Source organism: Neoarius graeffei, chromosome 14 (genome assembly GCF_027579695.1).
Source record: "Neoarius graeffei isolate fNeoGra1 chromosome 14, fNeoGra1.pri, whole genome shotgun sequence".
Lineage (NCBI taxonomy): Eukaryota > Metazoa > Chordata > Actinopteri > Siluriformes > Ariidae > Neoarius > Neoarius graeffei.
This window is the reverse complement of record NC_083582.1, coordinates 17172360-17187017: the sequence shown is the minus strand read 5'-3', so window position 1 is coordinate 17187017 and position 14658 is coordinate 17172360. Positions and strand designations below refer to the sequence as shown.

Below are 14658 nucleotides of genomic sequence, written 5' to 3'. Positions count from 1 at the left end.
ATTTCTCAGCATTCCAGCTTAATGCGCGGCAGAAATGACACTGCATGAAAAGTGGGATTTACGGGAGCAAACGGGACTGTAGATTTCTGTGGAATTTCAGGTTTATGACAATTTACAGCAATTTGCAGGCAACACTGAAAACTGCCGTGAATTGTCGGAAATGGACGTGTAACTTGCTTTGGCAGTTGTCCCCCATGACCCCCCCTTCCCCTAAGCCTAGGGAAGGCTATACAAATGCAAATCAGGATAGCAGGGGGAGTTCCCAGGTAACATTTTACTAAAAGGTATTAACTTAATTGTAAGAATTGTAGAATTGTAAGCTTTTTAAAACTGAGTTGCTGCACACAAGTCAAGTCAAGAAGGTTTATTGTCATTTAAGCCATACATAGTACACAGTGAGATGAAAAACTTTTACTAGTACTAAAAATAACAAAGACATGAATGCAACAATAATGTGTTTCAACAGTGTACTGTGAAAGTAGCAGCCAAGGGTACCTGTATATTGCTGGAATATTGATGGAAAAGGCAGTGAGGGAATTAACACAGAGAACATTTCCAAGTATCCACACAAACTGTTTGATGCACAGAAGAAGCGATGTGATGGTGTTATCAGAAATCTTGAAGGCTGATTGCCATGACAAAAGCATCATGGCCAGAAATTTCATCAAGTCTTCTGGTTTTTCACTTCTGGACTGATCACTTCCATGCCCCTCTCCATCTTGTATGTCTGGACAGGCTTCACTCTGCTCCTCAGCAAGGCTTTCCCCCTCTTCAGTCACATACTCATCCTATGCAAATGTAAAACACACATTTAAATTCATATCCATGCAATAAATTACAATGCATGCAAATGCCCACATTCGACACCTCAAACGACCATACTCAGTGCATGAATATGTCCATGTCAGAGTGAATAGGCCATCATTAGCATGGCCATTTTAGTATGAGACCAGTCAAATGACCACAGTCAGTGCAAGAATATGTCCATGGCAGAGTGAATAGGCACCGTTCGAACTATGGGGGTACTCGGGGTATCCGAGATCCCCTGAAACAGACATGAGATCCTTTGAAAACATGATTTGGGAAATGTTGGGGGGGTCTCTAAAATATTGGCAAAATGATGTTTATTGACATAGCAATCGTGTGTAACGGGAAGCATTTGCATATCCGAAGTGTTGTGTTCACATCAAAGATAAAATAAACCGATATGACAACGACTGCTGCTGCCAGGTTGGGGACACAAACTAGTAGAAAGGAAGTGTGCCAACAGTGCCAACACACTTCCTTTCTACTAGTTTGTGTCCCCAGAATTTTCCCATTGTTACCATTGGTAATGTTCCCGTTGATATCATTGTTGATGCGAGGTTGTTTTTTGAACATGCCAATGCGGACATGATTTCCCCTGATGAGTTATGACTTCAGACGCGATGCGTGTGTGGAGGTGTGGAGTCCGCGTGATATGTGCGTAAGATAGGCTTCTCATGTGTTTGGAGAGCCGCACTCTGAGACAAGCGCAAGGGAAAAAAGGGACCCCCCGAAAATATCGGCATAGTTTGAACACTGTGAATAGGCCATCGTTAACATGACCATTTGAGTATGAAAAGATTGTGAAAGTATAGTTTAAAAAAATCATATGCATCTCAAACTGCTGTTAAAAGAAGCCTAATCTGTGGCCTCTGTGTTTATTTCAGGGGAATCTTGAAATTACTTATAATTGAATTATTTAATTCAGTCAGTAAGCAGGAACTTCATACTTCTATATTCAAAAATATCCAAAATGGTTTATATCACAAACATGCGAGCATGTACCATATAACAATAACCTCGCATGTGATTGGACCAGGACCAGGCGGTCATGGGCGTGGCTCATACAGTATAAACAGGTGTACCGTAGCTTACCAGGTACCGTAGTTTTCATGTGCTCTGGAACTTTCTCTTGGTTTCTGGGATTTTTGCTGCTTGGTGATCTTCAATGGCTGGACGGCGCCTCGCGTTCTACTCTCCGTCGACTCCTGTCTGGACGCGATGGACCTGTGTCGGGAAGTCCGCAGATCGATGAGAGAAAACTGCTGTCTGCTCTCAGTGGGTTGTCTCGTCAGATTGCAGAGCTGACTACGTTCGTAACCGACAGATTCCACTCTATGGACGACAGATTCAACACCGTGGAAGACAGATTGACTGCTTTGGAGGGATGTAACTGGGGAAAACGCAAACTCCAGGAAGAAAAGACGGGTGCAGAGTCCCATGATTGCGGTAAGAATTTGTCCGGTGTCTGCTAGCTAAGCTAAATAGCCTAAAAGTAAGCATAGCAGCTAGCCCAAGCTAAAAGTAGCCAGTAGCTAGCTATGAGGGACAAGTGACTTAAAAACGTTGTTTTGTTCTTTTCATAGGAAACAGTACGCCGTCTTCACAACTCGGAGACAAACACTAGGCGATACGAGCCGGCGCAAGGGTAAGATTTAAAGAATATGCTTTCATTCTGTATGAGATACGTTAATAGATGCAGATCCTAGCCTGATCCTAACTGTAGCCATCTTGTTTTCACAGACTAACTTTGCCTCATAACGAAGCCGTGACAAGCTATTTAGTGCGGGCTTTGTCGACAAATCCAAATCTTCATGATGCTGACAAAGACAACATTGTGTGTAAGTAACAACTATTTCACTAAATATTATGGTAGCCTATACTGTCCTTTCTCTGCTGTCTACACTTCCCTTCTTCCTTTCCCTTATTAAGCTTAGCCTACTGCTACGTTGTTAATCGTACTCTCATTTGTTTTTCTAGCTGCCTGCAAGACGTATTACGAAACCTTACGCAGGAGCTACAGATACCAGCAGCCTGATCTTTCGTTGCAGGCGGAAGCAATGAAGTAGCCGGCTCGTAGTCGCTCCAGAAGAAAGAGGGTAAGATTTCAGTTTTGGTCAATGTGACTTTTTTTTTCAGTGTTTTTCATGTGTTGTGTCCATACGCAGTGCATTGCTCAGTACTTATTCTCTTTATCGATCGTTTTTACAGCTGTTTGACGCGAGACGAGGTGTCCTTGCTATGGATGAGATGGATGTATGGCAGTGTGCTACCGTAGACCTGATGTCGGATGAGGAAAATGGGGTGGTGGATGTGGTGTCTGGGTGGATCGTTAAGCCTCCGCCGTCCCGTAACCCGGAGCTCAGCGAACTATTGCCGCTTTTCCACTACAAACGCGGCTGAGCCATGCTGTGCTGAGTTGGGCTGAGTCGAGCTGAGCGGGGCTGTTGGAGTTGCATTTCGACTACAACCGTGCTGAACCGTGCTGGCTGGAAGTGGGTGGACACATTGGGTGGAGTTAGCGAAAGTGGGTGGACGTCACGTGATGTCGTTAAGCGGCGCAAACAGTGACATCAGTGATCTTTTAAGCGGTAGTCTCACAGCCCGGATAGTAAACAATAAACATGGAGGACATGGTGTTGTTAGTGTTGCTGGTCTTGGTGCTGTGGCTTGTTGTCACCGACAACGCCAACAGATACTGGCAAGAGCATATAGATGAGACGAGGCGCATAAGGCTTCAGAAATTCTCGTAATTTGTAATTCTCCTTCTTCCGGGTTTACAGATCTCAGCGTGCTCGCGGGGCGTGTGAGGACACTCCTCCTCACCAATCAGTGCACAGGGGAGTGTCTGCTCACGCCCCCAGCCTCACTCAGCTCGGTTTGGCTCGCTTCAGCCCCACTCCAAAACCGTGCGAGTTTTGGGGGCTAAGCAGGGCTGAAGCGAGCTGAGTCGTGCTGTTTTAAGGTAGTCGAAACGCGAGCCGTGTCGGGCTGAAGTGAGCTGAAAAAGGGTAGTGGAAAAGGGCCATATGTGCTACCGGTACGCTGCAATCAAGGCTTGAGGCAGATCCAAAGTACAGGGCAACCCACCACAGACGACTGCATGTCGGTCCGATGCCGCCTGCTCCCCACAGCTCAGAGACCGCAAGCATGCACTTCATGGAGCTGTAGGACTAAAATACGGTGCTTATTTGCTTTTGTTTAGTTTTGTATCCTGCACATCTCTCTTGCACTAGAGAATGTATAGGCAACTACTGTTTGTCTTTGACTGAATGCTGCCATTTTGTTTATTTTTTAACGTCTTGTACTTACTCTGATTTTGAAAATAAAGCTCTTGTTTGATACAACGTTCCTTGCAAATTTTCCTTCCTCAATAAATGTGTGTCATTGATAGGATAACAATGACATGAATATACAGCATCATAGCTAATCATAACCACAACAGATATATATACCGTATATATATATATATTATATAGGTTGTGGTTATGATGACCCAGGGTAACCAATAGCCTAGGCCTAGTGGCATCTGCCAACCAATCACGAGTGATTTCTTTGGTTTAAAAGTAGTGTTTTCATCCAATACTGAGTGAGGAAATTCGAGGCAAGCCAGGCAATTCTCGGACCACGCGCGGTTTCGCTGCTATTCATATGCAAATAGGCTACCCATTGATGCAGCAGTTTCGCTGCTATTCATATGCAAATAGGCTACCCCGTGAGTAGAGGGGGGCCGGAGGATTTTGCGATCTGGGGCGAGTGCTCCCAAGTGCTACCTGGTGGTCGTTTGGGTACATTGCAGCTCAGTTCAAAACAGATGCGGTACGTACCGCGTCGATACCGCGTGCTTGCCGCGTCAATGCGGGCACATTGGCCTGCCCCCGACGGTAGTTAGCTTGTGATGCTAGTTACAGCAAATTGTGCTAGCTTAATGGGAAACCAGATAAGCTAAATGAAAGCTTCCTATGAACATTTCATGTAAGAAAACTAAATTTAATGCTAGCTTACTGGTAAAAATAAATGTAAATGTAAGATAATTAGAACATTTCATTGAATAAATTCTCATGCTAGCTAGCTAGCTACAGCAAAATGTGTTAGTGCTAGTTTAATGGGACATCAGATGTGCTAAAATGTTAACTGTGTAAATGTTTAGTCATCTTATTTCACAGAAAAATGCCACGCGTGCTATCCAATGTGTGGAGGCATTTCACACCTGTGACGGTAGACAGGAAATCTTTGTTCATGTGCAAATATTGTGCCAAGAAATATGTTAAGAATGCTACGAAAATGCAGAATCATATTTTGCAATGCTCCAAATGTCCAAAGGCAACAACAAATGCAGCAGGTGAAAATTCATCTATTGCATCAGATTCTTCTGATACCGTTTCATCGGTTCCTGGACCCTCAGGCCTCAGAAGGTATTTTGACTCCATGGATGAGCAAAGTCAGAGAAATGCTGATGAATGTTTAGCTCGAGCGATCTATGCAACATCCTCACCTCTGATGATGTCTGCCAATGTCTACTGGAAGAGATTTTTTAATGTAATCCGACCAGCATTTCACTCCCCCAACCAGACATGCACTATCCACTCATTTGCTGGATGAAGAGTACAACAGAGTGCAAACAAAGGTTAAACAAACCATCGACAATGCAGACTGCATTTCCATCATCTCTGATGGATGGCCAAATATTCGGGGACAAGGAATTATAAGTACATTGTCACCACCCCTCAACCCGTGTTGTACAAGAGCACAGACACAAAGGACAACCGACGCACAGGTGCCTACATTGCGGATGAGCTGAAAGCAGTCATTAATGACCTTGGGGCAGAGAAGGTGTTTGCACTGGTTACTGACAATGCAGCAAATATGAAGGCGGCCTGGGCACATGTTGAGGAAACATACCCCCATATAATGCCAACTGGATGTGCTGCACACACAATCTCCTTAAGGACATCATGGCACTGAAAACGATGGACACACTACACAAGAGGGCAAAGCAAGTTGTCAAGTATGTGAAGGGCAAACAAGTAGCTTCTGCAATATACCTCTCAAAACAAAAAGAAAAAAACAAGAGTACCACACTGAAGCTCCCAAGCCCCACACGCTGGGCTGGGGTTGTCATCATGTATGACAGTCTACTGGAGGGAAAGGAGTCCCTCCAAGAGATGGCCATATCCCCAACAGTAGCCATTGAATCTGAGATCAAGAAAATTCTTTTGATGTTTTTTGAGAGAGACTGACCAGCAGTCTGACTATCCTCAAACCAATAGCTGCCGCAATCACAAAAATTGAGGCTGATGATGCCCTACTATCAGATGTTCAGTGTCTTTTTGCTGGAATTAAACAAGCAATCCTGACAGCTCTGCCCACTTCGCTACTACTAAGAACAGAAGAAACGGCAGCAGTGAAATTATTGGAGAAACGCCAGGAGTTCTGCGTGAAGCCAGTGCATGCAGCAGCATACATGCTGGACCCAAAATACGGCCAAAGCATGCTGTCTGGAGAGGAGATTAACAGTGCCTACAGTGTCATCACTGCCTTAGCTAACCACCTGAGTCTTGATGCAGGTAAAGTTCTTGGCAGTTTGGCAAAATACCGCACAAAACAAGGCCTTTGGCAAGGAGATGGGATCTGGCAGTCAAGCAAACATATTTCTCCATCCACCTGGTGGAAGGGGCTTTGTGGATCTGAAATTTCGGAACAGGCTCCCCAATGAAAGAGTGGCGAAATTAGTGGCCATACGAGCAAACCTCAGGCTCTTTGAGCCTGACACAGAGCCATCCTCAACAAGACTGGACACAGATACAGATACTGAAGTAGAAGAGGATTCAGATATTGAGGAAGTGAACACTGAGGATATTGAGGTTCAGGAAGAAGCTTGAAAGAATTTGGAAAAATGGAGAACATGCAAAAATAAGGCTTGAGAAACTTTGTGTAAATGCATTGATATGCAAGACTTTGACATTCAAGACTTTTTTTCGAAGGGGAAAACATTTTTCATTTTGAATTTGCGTTTTTGAGTCAGAAAGAGAGTTACATTCGGTCTGTTCTGTCCCATAAGTGGGAGCTGTAAGCAACATATTGGCAAACGTTCATGTTTTGTTCAATAAAAGAAATAAGCATTGATAAAGTTCTTCTTACAAATAAATCAGTCATGTGTTTTAATTGTCTCCATTTTGCAATAATGTCTGCTGATGACAAAATAAAATGTTTATTTGTTTGTTTATGACAAATAATTAAATACATTTTATTTATATTTTATATATAAATAAAATAATTAAATAATTCCCCTAAATTACCGTAATTCCAGTGCTTTTTTTTTTTGAAAATTCCCAACATTCCCGTACCAAAGTTTCCATGGAAACTTTCCGGAAATTTTCCGCCCCTTTGCAACCCTAATTACAAGTTTAAAAAAAAAAAAAAAAAAATTTTAATTGGCAATCAGTTAAACTGCAATATTTCAAATTGTGAATAAAATGGGCAAAGGAAAAAACAAAAAAAAGACATCTCTGAAATGGCCTGTGCCTGTTGAGGTGTCCACAACCATGGCAACCTTGACATCATGTATATGTGTATCTTGTTGTGGATGTTACGGGATGCTTGAATACAGTACTCTCATCTTACAACAGGTGACACAAGACCGGGTCCAATAAAATTAATGATTTACACCAAGATCATTGTTTATCAGCTGTCTGAGTGTGAGATACAGGTTAACTGTTTCAAACACATCATTTGTTAATGACCGATTATGCTCTGACATTAGGTCCACACAAATGTGAAACACATCCTCATCACATGGAAAGTCTTTGAACATACACTCAAGGCAGACTTCAACTTTCTCCAGGTCCACATTCTGCAAATAGTCTCTGCCTCCATACAGCTGAGGGACTGCATGTAATATGGAGGGACGTCCATGAGGTGAACGAGAGCTGTGGACTTGACAGACTCTGTGGTCATTCCAAGTCGATACAACCCCATCAACTTCTTCCTAGAGACCAGACATAATATTCAGTATATAAATTCTGTATTACAGTTTCAGTAACAGTATCCTGATTATTTAAGATGGAGTGGTTGAAATGGTTTCATTTGGGTGAGAGAGGGGGTGGGCCCAATACCAACAAACCAGGAGTAGGGGTGTTGAAGTGGGAGGCAAAGTGGGATTCATTATCCAGGACCCAGTAGTAGGGGCCCTGGACTAGAGATGGGACGTTTTTTTAGGCCTAGGCACTATTGTGTAATGCCATGTGTAACAAAGCGCTTATTTGATAAAGGACAAGGCCTCTATAAGGGTAGTGTGTATAGACTTGGGCTACTCTCTGGATTCTCCGTGATAAGCTATATGGCAGCACCCAAAATTTGTGAATTTGATGACTTCAAGATTGCACATGCCTAGTGAATTTGGCTTAATATTCATGGGAAAAGCTGTGACAGTCAATGCTGTGTCTATTTTAGTAGTCAGTCATATTAAATTATAACACTGAAGAATTTGAGTAGCACCAGATAATATTTGCAAAGTGCTTCTGACATGTATTTAATGTGTGATAACACTACTTCATACAGGAAAATATGAAAATCAGTGCGTTAAACTGAGAAAAGTCATTAAAGAACGTTCACATGATACTTTCTGTAGAAATCACAATATTTTACTATCACATTGTATGGACAGATATGCCTGTTCCATCTTATCCCCAGAGGTTTCCCTGATAACATCAAAAGTCATCCCATGCTGAGCCCAAATTTAGGCTAACGTTATCTTCCTTGATTAAACTACTTTCATAGCCAATTAATCCAAAACGAAAACAATTCAGTGGGCTAATCTCACCAGAAAATGTTTAATAGTAATTTAACTCCTGGACTCATGACACTTCAGGTAGGTACAAGTGGAATTATTCATCTAGCCTGCCGAGGCAAATTATATGTTTGTCTCTAGATTGAAATATTAGAGGTGACTTGGAAACCCTTCTGCTCTACAGACGAGGCTTAAGGCCAAGGCTGACAACCCAGTCCTCGCAGATGGTGTCGCAGATGGCATCTGCGAAGCCCCCCCCCCCCCCCTTCGCAGACGCTCTGCGCACACCTCCCAAAAATTGTGACCACCGCAGACAGCGTCGCAGACAAGAGGGCTCTGATTGGTCCACTCTACATCCGCTTCCCTACTTTCCCGGTTTGGTTTGTTTTCACGACCGCCATTTTTAAAAACACGAGCGAAGATGGAGCAGCACAAAGAGCGGTTGATCGAGGAAGTACGTCCATCTATACGACTCCAGTTCTAGTCATTATAAGTAACCGGAGGATAAACGCTCCACTAACCACACCCACCAACTACTCCTAGCGATTTCGCGCCCCCTTGCATTGTGGCGGTGAATAACATCGCGCACGCCTATTACTCCCCGCTCAACGATAAATTACAACTGTCTGCGAAAAGCTATCTGCGAAAGCCTTGTCGCAAGAGCATGCAGAGGCCTTTAGGCCTACTGTAGTGGCGTTAGCATAATATTAGCAATACTAGCTAGATGAAATGGGTTTCTGCAGTCATTATACGGACACCAATTGTGTCGTTTCACCGTACGCACAAACGTTTAGCACTCGGACATGATAGGCTACTAACGGTAGTGTCATGTCCAGGTAAGAAATGTTTTCCATCCTTTCAGCCTACCGTTTGATTGTCGAGAGATATCAGATATTCAATTTCTGTCTGAAAGCGGCTTGAGGTACACGTTTCAACAACGTTCTTCGCATTACTCAAATGGTCAGAACACTTTTGCTAAATCTGTATAATGTAACTAAATTTTAGGTAATTGTAAGATCACTGTGAGTGCAGCGTTTCTAAACTAGCAGAGATAGTACGCCTTGTGGTTGTAGCATGCAGCCTGCATGGTAGCAAATGTCACTTCTGATCCTAATTGATATTACGTACCCATAACCATATCCGCAATGCAATGTAACATCAAACAGAACAGAATGATAATCTTACCTTTCAACTGCATCCCTTGTGTCTTGCATTCAGAGTCAACGTCGCCCAAGTTCACATGTTCAGGGCCAGGCCGGTTGGCAGCCACTTTCCATGACTTCCCTTTCCAGTGGCCATTTGTTGCCATGGCAGCAGTTAGAGCATGTGTTCTTTGTATGTCATAATTTCGACTTTTTTGTCTCGAAAATTTCCGACTTTTAATCTCAGAATTTTGAAAAATGTATTTTCTCCAAGTGGCCCTAATACGCTTCCGTAAAAGTTAGATGCTCAAGTTGCAGAATTTCTTAGCAAGGGTATTATAAGCTATTCTGAATTCCAAGATGACCAAATTATCATCTCGCCCATATTTTTGAGACCGAAAGCTGATGGGACTTATGTTCTCTTCAGTTAAAAAGCTCTTAATGACTGGGGTTTATCATTTCAAATTGGACACTCTAGAAACCACACTCCCATTTATTACCCCCAGGTGCTACATGACATCCCTGGATTCGAAAAACGTGTATTACTCAATTCCTATTGCCCCCGAACATCGTTTTTTGAAATTTATATGGAAAGGGATCCTTTGTCAATTTGTGTGTCTCCCAAAGGGTTTGACATCTCCTTGAATATTTACAAAAAAAAGGTACTAAAGCCCGTCTTTGCCTTTTTGAGAGAACAATGTGGAATCTCGCGCGTAGACTATATTGATGACTCGTTATACATAGGCGACACTTATAACGCATGTTTAAGGAATACATTAACAGCAGTGGGCGGCACGGTGGTGTAGTGGTTAGCGCTGTCGCCTCACAGCAAGAAGGTCCTGGGTTCGAGCCCCAGGGCCGGCGAGGGCCTTTCTGTGTGGAGTTTGCATGTTCTCCCCGTGTCCGCGTGGGTTTTCTCCGGGTGCTCCGGTTTCCCCCACAGTCCAAAGACATGCAGGTTAGGTTAACTGGTGACTCTAAATTGACCGTAGGTGTGAGTGTGAATGGTTGTCTGTGTCTATGTGTCAGCCCTGTGATGACCTGGCGACTTGTCCAGGGTGTACCCCGCCTTTCGCCCGTAGTCAGCTGGGATAGGCTCCAGCTTGCCTGCGACCCTGTAGAAGGATAAAGCGGCTAGAGATAATGAGATGAGATGAGATTAACAGCAGTCCAATTATTCATATCCCTGGGTTTCTAAGTAGACCCAAAAAAAGTTTATAGTTATGCCCACCCAAAAAATAGAATACTTGGGATTTGTATTGTCTATCGACATGACTGAGACTGACCGACAAAAAAAAAAAAGTTTGCGCAATTGTTAAGCATTGTCGAGAATGTGTGTGTAAACAAGAAACATCCCATATGAGGAGGTAGCATCCCTTGTTGGAACATTATTGTCCACTTTTCTGGGGGTCCAGTTTGATCCATTGCATTACTGTTCCCTCAAACGAGACAAAATGGAAGCGTTGAAACGTAGTGGGGGTGATTATGAAGCAAAAATGGTACTCCTCAGAGTGTTTAGGAGAACTGTCCTGGTGGATCACCCATGTGAGGAAAAATCACGCATGAAGAACCTCATTCTACCCTTGAAACTGACATCCCTAAACAGGGTGGGGTGTGAAATGGGGCAAGAAGAAAACCCAAGGGGTCTGGTCCAGAAGTGAAAATGACCAGCGCATCAATGGCCTTGAAGTACTTTTCAATCTGTTGGGGCTTGAAGTCTCTGCAACACTGAACATGATACCTATGTACATATGAGTGACAATGTAACAGCCATAAGTTATATCAATGCTATGGGGGGGGGGGGGGGGGATACAAAGCCAACAGCTGTAAGTCACATTACTTATGAAATTTGGCAATGGCCAATAGAAAGGAACATTCGGTTGCCTGTGGCACATACCCCCAGGATAGAGAATTGTGAGGCTGATCAATTATCAAGAAACCTAAATCCCAATCTTGAATGGAGCATCACGGACAAAGTATTCAATCAGATGCTAAAAAAAGTGTTTCCCCTTAGACCTACCGTTGATTTGTTTGCATGGCGAGTGACTGCAAAATCGCCAGCTTATGTATCCTGGAAAGTTGATCCAGTCGCTCAGTGTGTGGATGCATTTACTCTTAACTGGGCTGTGCATCCATTTTATGCATTGCCCCAGTTTGTTCTTGTGGGTCACTGTATGCAAAAAAAATCCAGGATGATGGGGCTACTGGGCTTTTGATTGTCCCTATGTGGCCTACTCAAAGTTGTTTTGGTTCTTTATTAAGCATACTGGTGGACACACCATGTTACTTCAAAGCAACTCACCCACTCAAGGTCACCTTAAAATGGTATGCAGAGTCAGGCAAGTCCTCGTTGAGTGTGGAATTGACGCGAGTTGCCAACATAATCATGCCCTCGTGAAGAAAGAGCACAGTTAAGCAGCACAAATGTGTTCAAGAAATGGTCCAAGTTTTGCTTGTTAAGGCAAAGTCACTTCATGTGTGCCTGTTTAATTTTGGAAATTCATGATTTACCAAAGGTTACAGTTATTCATCCTTAAACACTGCAACGTCAGCTCTCTCAGCATTATACAGCAATAGTAATACAGACATCAGCCAAAATATAGGGAAACGCCCATTAATCTGCCAGTTTCTGAAAGGTGTGTAATAAAATCCCTCCGACTCCAAAACTTCAGGAAGTTTGGCCTGTGGAGCAAGTACTTGACTATTTGGAACAATTAACACCCCTTCATTAAAGCTGAAAGACCTTATGATGAAATTGGTCATGCTTATTGCATTAGTCACTGGACAGAGGTGTCAAACCTCCTTAAGTTATTTGGATATTTCAGAGGAATATGGAAAAAAAAAAAAAAAAAAAAAAAACTTTAGTTTTTCTTTATCAGGACACCTTAAGCAAGACAAACCACGTCAGATGTTTGGAAATGTCCACCTGTTTCAGTACCTGAACAAAGTATGTTTACAGTACACTTGAGCATTATATTGAACAGTCCCCCCAGGATTTCACAGGCCGTTTTTGAGATTGTTGGGGGCTAAAATGTCTGATGGTGTTTTTTAGGTTTTTGTTGCGATTACATTGCAGGAGGAAGTGAAAGTTGCGAGAAGTTGTTGCGATTTTCTCTTTGTAATTAAAATTGAGTGATGTTAAATATTAAGTTACTACCGAAAAACTATTGATTAAAAACACAGACACTGAGAAATGGTCCTATAAACATCTTTACCAATATAAAAGATTACTAGGACTACAAAAATGTAGAAAAATAGGCTTTACTTATCCAAATGCACCTGTTGGTTAACAAAAGGTGAAGTGCAGAGAACCTCACAGCACAACATGAAATTACCTTAAGATATAATATAAATGCCTCAGCTTTCATGCAAGAAAAAAAAAAAAAAAAAAAACAACTTAATACTAGTACTGTGTGCAGGCAGTCTCTCCTGAAGACTAAATTAAACAATTATAAACTAATAAGTGGCTCAGGCTTCATAGAGGGAAAAAAAAAAAAAAAAACCAATTTGAACAGAATCTCAGTATGATGCTGAAGCTGCCTAAACAAGGCAAGTTTATTTATATAGCACATTTCATACACAGTGGCAGTTCAATGTGCTTTATAGAAGTAAAAGCAAAACAGTAAACAATAGAAAATAAAATTACATAAAATAAATGGGGAAGAAAATTAATAAGAATTAAATAGTAGAAATAAAATAGAAATTCAATTAAAAAAACAGCAGAATAAAATAGAATAAAAGTTAAGTAAAATTTAAAACATGTAGAGATGGCAATATTAATAATTTAGCAGAAAGCATCTGAAAACAGCTTGGTCTTTAACCTAGATTTGAAGCTGCCAACAGCAGGAGCATTTTTGATGTCCTCTGGCAGTTGGTTCCATAGCTGTACTGCATAGTAGCTAAAAGCTGCTTCACCACACTTTGTTTTAACAACTGGTTTTAACAGTAAATTTTTCTGCTGCGATCTGGTAGATCTGATTGGGTTAGGCCGCTGTAACATAGAGAGGTAATTGGGCCCTGTACCATTTAGAGATTTGTACACCAGCAGCAATGCTTTAAAGTCAATTCTGTAGCTTACTGGAAGCCAGTGAAGGGACCTTAGAATTGGAGTAATGTGCTCTGTTTTTTGTTCGTGTGAGAACCCTAGCTGCTGGATTTTGAGCCAGCTGAAGTCGTTTGACGGGTTTTTTTTGGCAGGCCTGTGAAAAGGCCATTGCAGTAATCAACCCTACTAGAGATGAAGGCATGTATAAGTTTTTCCAGATCATTTTTTGACACAAGTCCTCTTAGTTTGGAAATGTTTTTTAGGTGATAAAATGCCGTTTTAGTGATTGCTTTCTGTCAATGAAAACACCAAGATTTTTAGCCATTTCTTTTGTTTTAATCCCCTTTGTATCAAGAATAGTGGTAATCCTGAGTCTTTCATCTTTTTTTCCCCCAAATAGAATTACTTCTGTTTTATCTGTGTTCAGCTGAAGAAAATTGTGACACATCCAGTTGTTGATTTGATCGATACACTGGTAGAGACATTCAAGGGGGGCATAATCATTAGGTGATAGAGCAAGATAAATTTGGGTGTCATCTGCATAGCAGTGATATAAAATTGAGTTGTTCTTGATAATTTGCCCAAGTGGGAGCATATAAAAGATTGAATAGTAATGGTCCAAGAATTGACCCCTGGGGGACACCACAGGTCAAGGACATTGAGGTACAATTTCCCATGGTAACAAAGAAGCTTCTCTCTTTTGTATGAATTTAACCAATTGATAACTTTACCAGTCAACCCAACCCAGTGTTCAAGTCGATATAGCAGTATGTTGTGATCAACAGTATCAAAAGCTGCACTGAGGTCCAGTAATACCAGGACCAATGTTTTGCCTGCATCAGTATTAAGACGCATGTCATTTATAACTTTAATCAGCG

At 42.1% G+C, this 14658-nt stretch overlaps 1 long non-coding RNA gene across 1 annotated transcript; it reads left to right on the top strand.

Annotated features, from left to right (window-relative positions):
* Positions 1–2207: 2207 nt before the first annotated feature.
* On the top strand, positions 2208–3034 carry LOC132897497 (uncharacterized). The gene is made up of 5 exons (XR_009656331.1): positions 2208–2253; positions 2391–2452; positions 2548–2645; positions 2785–2903; positions 3016–3034. It is a non-coding gene; the product is annotated as an uncharacterized LOC132897497 (long non-coding RNA).
* Positions 3035–14658: the final 11624 nt, after the last annotated feature.